This window comes from Mastomys coucha, unplaced genomic scaffold (genome assembly GCF_008632895.1).
Source record: "Mastomys coucha isolate ucsf_1 unplaced genomic scaffold, UCSF_Mcou_1 pScaffold8, whole genome shotgun sequence".
Classification (NCBI taxonomy): Eukaryota; Metazoa; Chordata; class Mammalia; order Rodentia; family Muridae; genus Mastomys; species Mastomys coucha.
Window position 1 is genome coordinate 2,330,256 of NW_022196914.1, and position 10,760 is coordinate 2,341,015.

A 10,760-nucleotide genomic window follows, 5' to 3' on the forward strand; every position below is an offset into this window, starting at 1 on the left:
AAAAAAAAAAAAAAAGAAAGAAAATGTGGTACTTCAACACAATAGAATTATGTTTGGCTATTATAAACAAAGACTTCATGAAATTTGTATGTAAATGAATGGAACAAAAGAATCATCCTGAGTGAACTAACTCAGACTGTATCACTTATAAGTGGATATTAACCATAAAGTACAGGATAACCCTGCTATAATCCAAAGACACTAAGAAAGTAAGTATTAAGGAGGGCCCAAGGGAAGATACATGAATCTCACTCAAAAGGGAAATCAAAATAGTCATAGGAGGTGGATGGAGGGAGGGAACTGGATGGGAGAGGGGGTGAAGAGGAGGATGAGTATGGGGAGAACAGAGGCAAGAGAGGGATGTGAATGAGATTAGAAATTGGTTTGAGGCATCTCTGGGATTAGCAGGGGACTCGGGATGTGGGAGGCTACTGAGAGTCTATGCGTGTGACCATAGCTGAGACTCCTACCAGCTAGGGATGTGGTGACTGAAGTGGCTACCTCCTGGAGCAAGGCAGAACTTCCAGTGGAAGGAGGGGGACATCAACCCACCCAGAAAACCTTCAACCTAAATTTTTTCTGCCTACATGATGTGCAGGGTTAAAGATGGAGCAGAGATTGAGGGAACAGCCAACCAATGACTGGCCCAACTTGAAACACATTCCATGGAAGAGACCCAACCCCTGACACTATTAATGATACTCTGCTACACTTTCAGACAGGAGCCTGGAATAATTGAAGCTTCATCAAGCAGCTCATTGAACAGATGCAGATACCCACAGCCAAACATCAGGCAGAGCTAGGGAAACTTGTGGAAGAGTGGGAGATAGGACTGGGTGAGAAGGCTTGGCCAAAGACACCAGAAGAACACCTACAGAGTCAAATAACTGCGGTTGTTGGGGCTCCCAGAGACTGAACAACTAATCAAAGAGCGTCCAGGGACTGTACTTAGACCCCCTACCAATTTTTAGCAGATGTGTTGTTTGGTCTTCATGTAGGTGTGCTAACCATTGGAGTGTGAGCTGCCTCTTACTCTGTTGTCGGCCATTGGATCCCCTTACCCTAACTGACCTGCCTGGCTGCCCTCAGTGTGCGGTAGGATGACCTTAGTCCTGCTATGACTAGATTTCCCAGGATGGTGTGATACTCAAGGGAAGCTTCACCTTCTCTGAAAAGAAAGGGACTGGGTAATGCTTGGGGTTTGTAAGAGTGAGATTGAGAGGAGAGGAAGGACTGGGGCTCTGATTCAGATGTAAGTAAACAAATAAATAAACAAATGAAAAACATAAAGTAAATGAAGACTTTTGATACCCTGAAATGTAAAAATTTTCATAATTACATATATTACTCTATAAGAGAGAAAAGAGTCCTCTGGAAACTAGAGATAAATTACTTGTTATTGCTGGGAAGATGGGAAGATGGGAAGATAGGGTAGCTCAGAGGAATGGGGACAGGGGAAACTGTGATCAGAATGCGTTGCCTGAGAGAAGAATCTATTTTTAATAAATACAAACAAACAAATAAACAAACAATTGAAGCTTTTTTAAAGAAAATTTAAACCCTGAGTAGCCAGTTTTATAGAAAGATCTGAAATCTGATGATGGCAAGTGCTCTGAATGTTGTAAATGAATGCTGTCAATTTCCTTCCCAACTGTGAGCCTCCATTCAGCTGTAACAGAAAATTCAGCAAAACTTGTAGTATAACAGGTGTCTTTTGTTTTTTATCACTCTTAAAATATCTGGCTAATGTCAAGTTTTTCTGATAAATTGTATAATGTAAATATGTTCATGATCAAAATCTATAATGGAAAATACCACATAAAGAAACCTACGTGTGGCTGGTCCTCCTAATACATGCTTAATGTATCAGACAAAAGACTGTCAAAAGAAAGAATTTCACATAGTGCCACAGCACTAAGCTGAGAGCAAGCATGATGTTATCTTTTGAAACAAGCCCAGGGATATCTGACTCATCCATTCACAGGTGCAAACATATAAAGAATTTTTCTATTCTATTTTAACCAGAAGGTACCCAGATGTTGGGAATATTAACCCAAAGTACATAAATTTAAAAATAACCACACAGCACTAAATCCTTAGAGTGCTTTGCAATTTTTCCAAGCATCATCTGGGTTTATATGTTGTATGGTTACAACACAGCAATAAAGATGGCCAGATGGTCATTAAGCTAAGTGCTTTGGAGATGTGAGCTATGCACAGGTCCTTCAGTTAAACTGCCCTTTGTGATTTAGGGCATGAATGACACTTATAAATTCACACTTTGAAGTTTGAGGAAAACTTCTTGTTTTCCTGCTGAGTGATTGCACTATCCCACAACCTTAATACACCAACACTTGTAAGTAACATTTTTGATTGGGTGATGTAGGCTTTGGACATCAAATTACCTTTCACTACCAGAGATTAAAATTGGAAGATACTGTTGATAACTTGGAAAAATGCTTTGCACCCCTTGGATCTCAAATATAATACATACATAATCTATCAATGCATGTTAGTATAATTGAGTTATTTCACCTGTAATGAATTAAACCCATACATGTTATGTATTTGATAAAGTTGAAAGGAAATAAGTTAGTCTGTATCAACACTATTATAGTCCAAGCATAGAACAATCTAGAATACTGAAGAAATTCTATTCCCATTTCTATAGGAATGGCTACTCCACTTAATGTTGGCACTTTGCATATTCCATCTTTAGGCATGGGATCTAGTGCATGCAATTATGTCCAAGGCTCTGCTGGGTTAATTATGCCATTTAGGTATTATAAAATTTGTATTTATATGCTTAAAGATAGTTCTTGTCATTCATTATTCAATTTTACCTTAGATTAAATATAGAATATTTAATTCTATTAAAGAATATATTTTTTAAAAGCAATGTAAGCTTTGTATAAAATGGACCTAAAAGCATATAATATATGCTGGAAGGCATATTACATTTCTAAAATGCATCTTCATATATTGAAATATATTTTAGCTATGCCTCTTTTTGCTATGAAAAATCACAACAAAAGCATTTTAGAGAAAGGTTTACTTAAGTTCACCATTTGAAGGAATGGAAAAGTTTTACTTAAGTCCACCATTTATAGTATGTAAAGCTTGGAAGAACGAACTGCTTGAGGTGCGTCATTAGGAGCTCAACTAATGATTCCCACAGTCAGGAAGTGCAGAACCATGAACACCAATGCTTAGTCCCCCCTCTTCCTTTTAGACAAAACGCCCTGCCTATAGGATGATGTTGACTAGATTTAGATATGTCTTCCCAGGTCAGTCAAAACTAAAAAGGCCTTCACACACCTACACACACACCTACACACACACCTACACACACCTACACACACACACACACACATACACACACACACACATACACACACACATACACACACACACATACACACACACACACATACACATACACACACACACACACACATACACACACACACACACACACACACACACACATACACACACACACACACACACACACACACATGTGTTTCTTAGGTAAAACAAATTTTGGTCAACCTGACAGTGACATCACAGGGTGTAAAGCTAGTGAAAGACATGGAAGTAACTTAATAACTTATGGGTTCATTTTTTTTCTCATCTTTCATAGCAGCTTTATATCCCATCCTAAATCACTTTTCTTGAGTTTCACTATGATTAGGTTGGAATGATACCGTCAAAACTTTGCTTAGAATTTAACAAACTGAATGCCTAGTTTCATCACTTATGGATTCCAACTTACACAAGCACATGGAAATGAATAAAGTTAATCCAGTTGTTTGCCTATTTCTAACAGTGATGGATTAATTACTTATTGACTAATTAACTTAATTAATTAATGTGAATTAAACAGAACATTTAATTCTATTAAAAATATATTTTTAAAAAGCAATGTAAGCTTGATATAAAATAGACTCAAAAGCATATAATATATGCTGGAAGGCATATAACACATGAAAATGCATGTTCATATATTGAAATATATTTTAGCTATGTTTCTCTTTGCTATGAAAATCTATTAACTAATTAATTAATTTATTGGCTAATCATTTATTCTGTTCCTCAGTTTTATCTGCAGCTTCACCAGGATGACCTTCTTTTTTTTCATTTCTTTTTATTATATATTTTCCTTATTCACATTTCAAATGTTATCCCCTTTCCTTGTTTCTCCTCTGAAAACCCCCTATTCCCTCCCCCTGCCCCCAGTCACCAACCCACTTTCTCCCAGTTCCCTGTCCTGGTATTCTCCTAAATGGGTCATGTAGCCTTCCCTGGACCAAAGGCCTCTCCTCCCATTGATGACCGACAAGGCCATCCTCTGATACATATACAGCTGGAGCCATGAGTCCCATCATGTGTACTTTTTGCTTGGTGGTTTAGTCTCTGGGAGATCTGGGGGTACTGGTTAGTTCATATTGTTGTTCCTCCTAAGGGGCTGCAAACCCTTCAGCTCCTTGATTCCTTTCTCTAGCTCCTTCATTGGGGACCCTGTGCTCAGTCCAATGGTAAGCTGCAAGCCTCTACCTCTGTATTTGTCAGGCACTAGTAGGACCTCTCAGGATACAGCTATAACAGGTTTCTGTCAGCAAGCATTTGCTGGCATCTACAATAGTGTCTGGGTTTGGTGACTGTACATGGGATGGATCCCCAGGTGGGGCAGTCTTTGGATCAGAGTGACCTTCACTACACATATTACAGAAAATATTTTTACTCGATTGTGCGGTATTAAGAAGTAAAAACAATCTTCACTTTATATGATGCCCACATATATTACTTTTAAACTCTATGGCAATATTGGCTTCCATAATACATTTAAAAAAATCCTCCCAATCTCTATTGTTTGGACATTTCCAAAAGTTCTTAAACATGTTTGCAATTTATGGCCACTGCAACTTACTTCTGTTGATGTTACTAACTTTCACATTAGTTAAAAAACCTCTAAGGAAGTAGAATCTGTAGTAGAACAATATATTTTATTTTGGCAGTTAGTTGCAGTTACTTAAAACCAGTATATGCTGAAAAGCATAAAATAACACAAATTTGAGAAATGACAGAGAATTTCATCTGCAAGAGACATCGAGATAGGAATTGAACTTGTTAAAGCATTGTTAAAATTTGTTGATACCAAGTGCCCATTTTAATATTAATCTTTCCTGTAAATATTTCAAGATGATTGGAACTAGGATCATTTGAATCTTTAGGAGTGTTTAAATTGTTCCTGGTAACCCCATCTTTCTCACATGAAGGACTATAAGCAAATCCATGAATCAGAAAATCCTATGACAGCACCAGCTGTTTGCAAAACTTTGCAGAGGACTTGTGGAAGCTGCACAGGAAGGACAGCTGTTTGACGCTAGGGCACAACTCCGGGATTCAATGTCCAAGTCACAGCTTTTGTAAATGGTTTATGCCAGACTTTGTCATCACTAGCTTTTGTGACCTCTAGAAGACTATGTAGCAATTTCTAGTCAGGCCATAGGTGCAGCACTTCCCAGGGTGACCCAAAAGAAATCCAGCAACTGGTGCAAGCATTTTTTCACTTGCATTAGAGACCTTTGCGATTGATTATTTGGGAGAGTTTATCCTTTATTTGTATGAAAGGTTGCCCTGCTTTGTGAAGTCACATTGCCCAATATGTATGCAGGCTTTTCAGCTTACTCTGTGAGCCACCTTGGTGGCTTCCTCTTATGGATCGCAGCATCCAATAGAAGCATTCTCGAGAACTCTCCTTTTCACTACTTTTGATTTTTATTATTTGCAGAGTGTGCTGAGGTGGTAACAGAAGGAAAAGATGACAAAGTGACAATAAAGCTACAGCAGTGACAGTGGAGAGAGAGGGGGAGAAACAGAGAGAGGAAGAAGAAGGAGGGAGGGAGAGAGGAAGGGAGGGAGGGGTGGGAGAGAGAAATGGGCAGCCATGGTGGTCATAGAGCAGTTGAAAAATTACACAGAGAAACTGGGGTAGAAATGATGGGAAGCAGAGTCAATTGTGAGACAAGAGAAATTAAGAGTAGAAGATGAGAAGTTATGGCCTCTGCTCATTGGATAAGTCCTAAGATACTGTCTATCTCTAAAGACCAATGGTACCCAACATCAAAGGGCTGAGAGCTCCTAGTCATCCCATCCACTGTCAAGGACAAAGAATACTAGCACTTGAGGCCTGAGAGTTGTAAGCCTCACAGCTGTGAAAGGTTGAAGATCGCACCCTTGCACCATACATCTGAGTGCTCTGGTGCTTGGAACCCTTGTCTGAGGATTTTAGCAACTGAGGACAGTTTGAGAGTTCAAGTCATAGAAGCTTCCTACTGCTACCCAGCCTACCAATTACTGCAGTCCATCACTTCTGGAAGCCAAGGATTACAAATATTGCCAAATACTGAGCTACTGATTGTCAATGCCCATAGCAATAAGCCTCCAGCGTGGGTACAAAGCACAAAGCTGTAATCAATAAGCTCCCTACTTTCAGGATGTGAAGCTGTATGCCACTGGGTCTGAAGTCCAGCACCCAACACTTGCTTCCTCAAAGATGCGGAACTTCCAGGACTCAGGTAACTTCGTCCTACCAGTAATTCCTATGCAAGCTTATGTGGATAGGTCATTGCTTGCAGACTGTGCTCTGTACACTTTGTCACTGCAGTAACTACTGCATCAAGTATAACACTGGGATTTGTAAACTTAAGCATACATAAATACAGAACAGGCACAGTAGAAGTCTATTGTAAAGATAAAGCAGTATACATGCCCAGGGTATTCATTCTGAATGGAGCTGGCAGGTCTCTAAGTCTCTGTGGCTGAGACAGTGGGCACTGAGTGACGGTGGAGATTAAGGACATTACTCAGATTCTGAATTCTGTATACTTGAGCTGCACAAAATTTATTAATTTTTCTTTCTACAATAAAACAGTTTAAAATACAGTACAGTACAATACAATACAACACAATACAAAAAGAAGGAAAATGGCCCTCAATCAGATGATTGGCAACATAAGGATTTAAAATATTCCAAGGAATAATATATTAATTTAACCTTAAAAACTAGAGCAATTTCTAAAGATTAAATAGAATTATCATGTACTTACTGAACTTTCAGAGGCAGGATAATGAGAATCAGGACCAGGGTTAACAGAATTCCATTCATTTCTTTTATTTTTTTGTTTTTGTTTTTTGTTTTTTAACTTATTTTTATTAGATAATTTCTTTTTTTATATTTGTTAATGTTGATTATTATTTTATCTGTATAACCTCAAATGTTACCAGAGTTCCTGGAGTTTGACAAACATTTGGTCAGATTAAATTAATCAAAGAGATGTCCATTTGCTTCTCCGAAACCTCTTTGCTTGTAACAGTCTGTCCCTGGTTCAGCATGGGGATTTAAATGCAGCTTTGTCTAAACCACGATGTCAGGCAGGCTGGGCTCAAACAAGACTCCAGGAGTGAGGTGTGCACCAGCAAAGAGGAACCCTCGTGATCTGACTCAGCATCAGTATTCTGCATCATAGGGATATTCTTCCATGTTTACTGTCTCAGGTAGCTAAGGATAGTGGCCATCTCCTCGTCACTCAACTGGAAGTCAAAGACCTGAATGTTCTCCTGTATACGTGCTGGCGTCACAGACTTCGGGATCACCACCACGTTCCTCTAGATGTGAAACCGAATCAGAACCTGGGCTGAGGTTTTCTTGTGCTTGCCGCAATCACTTTAATTTTGGGGTCTTCTAATAGTGAAGGGTCCTCTGGCTTGGCACTAGGCCTGTCTGGGGAGCCCAGGGGACTGTAGGCTGTGACAGCGATGCCCTTGGAGTGACAGTACTGGATCATTTTTTCCTGGGTGAGGTAAGGGTGGCACTCGATCTAGTTGGTCACTGGCTTATATTTCAGTCCAGGCTTGTGCAGGAGCGTTTCAGTCTGGAAATGGTTGAAGTTAGAGACACCCAGAGCTTTCACCAGGCCCTGGTCCACCACTTCCTCCATGCCCTCCCAGGCTTCCAAGAACATTGTTTTACTGGTGAGGATATTCCTTTCCTGGCTTAAGTCCTTGTGGCCAGTGAATACGATAGAGGTCCAGATAGTCCAACTTCAGATCCGAGAGGGTTTTCTGGAAGGCTTCATTTAGTAGTTTTTTTCTCAAAGCAGGTGGGCCACAACTTGCTGACGATGAAGAGGTCCTCCCACTTCACAGCCTTCTCTTTGATCTTCTCTTGGATGGCTTCTCCCACCTCATTCTCATTGCAATATGCATATGTGCAGTCAATATGGTGGTACCAGCATCAATGGCCCCCTTCACAGCTTCTTTGACTTGGTTTGGGGGAAACTTCCAGGTGCCCAGACCCACAATGGGCATTTTGGCTTTGGTACTGAGTTGCACGAAGGTGCCCATGGTTGCTGCCAAAATCTTTCTGAGAGCAGATGGCTGTGTCTAGATAATTTCTTTATTAACATTTCAAATGATACCTCCTTTTCCGGTTTCCCTTCTGGAAAAAAAAAAAACTCTATTCCTTCCCCCCTCCCCCTGCTTACCAACCCACCTCTCTCCCGCTTCATGGCCCTGGTATTCCCCTACACTGGGGCATAGAACCTTCACAGGGCCAAGGGCCTCTCCTCCAACAAGGCCATCCTCTGCTGCATATACGTCTGGAGACCTGGGTCCCTCAATGTGTACTCTTTGGTTGATGGTTTAGTCCCTGGTAGTTCTAGGGGTACTGGTTGGTTCATATTGTTGTTCCTCCTATGGGGCTGCAAACCTCTTCAGCTCCTTGGGTACTTTCTCTAGCTCCTCCATTGGGGACCCTGTGCTCAGTCCAATAGTTGTATGAGAGCATCCACCTCTATATTTATCAGGCACTGGCAGAGTCTCTTAGGAGTCAGCTATATTAGGCTCATGTCAGCAAGCACTTGTTGGCATCTGCAATAGTGTCTGGGTTTGGTGATTGTATGTGGGATGGATTCCAAGGTGGGGCAGTCTCTGGATGGTCTTTCCTTCAGTCTCTGCTCCACACTTTGTCTCTGTATTTCCTCCCAAGGGTATTTTGTTCCCCCTTCTAAGAAGGACCAAAGTATCCACACTTCGGTCTTTCTTCTTCTTGAGCTTCATGTGGTCTGTGAATTGTATCTTGGGTATTCTTTGCTTCTGGGCTAATATCCACTTACGAGTGAGTGCATACCATGTGTGTTGTTTGTGATCAACATTTCTTTAGATACTTCTCAGCCACTCGGTATTCCTCAGTTGAGAATTCTTTGTTTAGCTCTGTACCCCATTTTGAATAGGGCTATTTGGTTCTCTGTAGTCTAACTTCTTGAGTTCTTTGTATATATTGGACAACTTAATGATACTTCCAATTATTTTCCTTGGAAATCGAGGTTTTTTTTTAAATTATACTTAACATATTCATGGATTCTTTATTTTCTTATATTGAAAACAGATTTTCTTCATACATAGTATTCTGATTATGGTTTCCATTCCCCCAACTCCTTCTGATTACAACATTACCTCAAATCCCTGCCCACACCCTTTCTATCTCTCCGTAGAAACAAAGAGGCAACTAAGGAATACTAATAAAATTCTATATAAAATAAAATAGTATATAAAATAAGATAAAACACAAGGAAATAAATCAGAATGGAACAAAACAAACAGACCAAAGAAAATGTCCGAAAAAAAAAAACCTAGAAGAAACCCATACAGATTAAAATATACATATGTGTATACACACACACACACACACGGAGAGAGAGAGAGAGAGAGAGAGAGAGAGAGAGAGAGAGAGAGAGAGAGATCACTTAAAAACTTGACTGGAAGCCATACTATATACACAAAGGACTTGTAAACTTAAAAAAAATTCCCTAAAGAACTTCCAAAGTTACCATTGAGTTTGTTTTACATTGGCTACCTCCTGCTGGGCATGGGGCCCACCCTTTCAGTGGTTCATTTTCACACTTACACTTCCTTAGAGGAAACTAATTTTTCATTTGCAAGTTGTTATCAGTGGGACTATCTCATTCTGGTTGGGATGGAGGCATGTGTCCAGTTCTCCTTTCAGCTCTAGGATATTATCAGGTGCAGACCCATAGAGGCCTTGTGCAGGGTTACCACAGTCCCTGTGAATTCATAGTTGCTGTGTTTAAGGTCTTGTTTCCATGCTGTTTCACATCCTCTCTGGCTCTTCTCCTTTTCCACCTCCTCTTCCATCCTTCGAGTTTCCAAACCTCTGATGGAAGGGCTTTGATGGAGACACCCCCTCTAAGGCTGACTGTTTGAAGGTCTATTACTCTCTGCATATTGTCTGATGGAAGGGCTTTGATGGAGACGCCCCCTCTAAGACTGACTGTTTAAAGGTCTATTACTCTCTGCATATTGTCTGATGGAAGGGCTTTGATGGAGACACCCCCTCTAAGGTTGACTGTTTAAAGGTCTATTACTCTCTGCATATTGTCTGGCTGTGGCTATGTGTCCTTGTTTCTGTCTGCTGCAGGAGAAAGCTCCACTGATGAGGGCTGAGCAAGCCACTGATCTGTGAATATAGCCAAATGTCATTAGGAATCATTTTAGTGCTACATTCCTTCAGCCAAAAGCTAGTACTTTGTTTTCTTCTGGGTCTTCTGGCCTGTCTAGTCTCAGGATTTGCTCACCCAAGAAGTGTTTGGTATAGCATCACATGGAACAAGACATAAATTAAATCAGAACTGGTTGGTTCTCTAAGAAGCTCTGTGCCATTCATGTAGCAGGATACC

At 40.3% G+C, this 10,760-nt stretch overlaps 1 pseudogene; it reads right to left on the reverse strand.

Annotated features, from left to right (window-relative positions):
• Positions 1–7,513: 7,513 nt before the first annotated feature.
• LOC116083425 lies at positions 7,514–8,409 on the reverse strand (annotated as a pseudogene).
• Between the last annotated feature and the right edge of the window lie 2,351 nt (positions 8,410–10,760).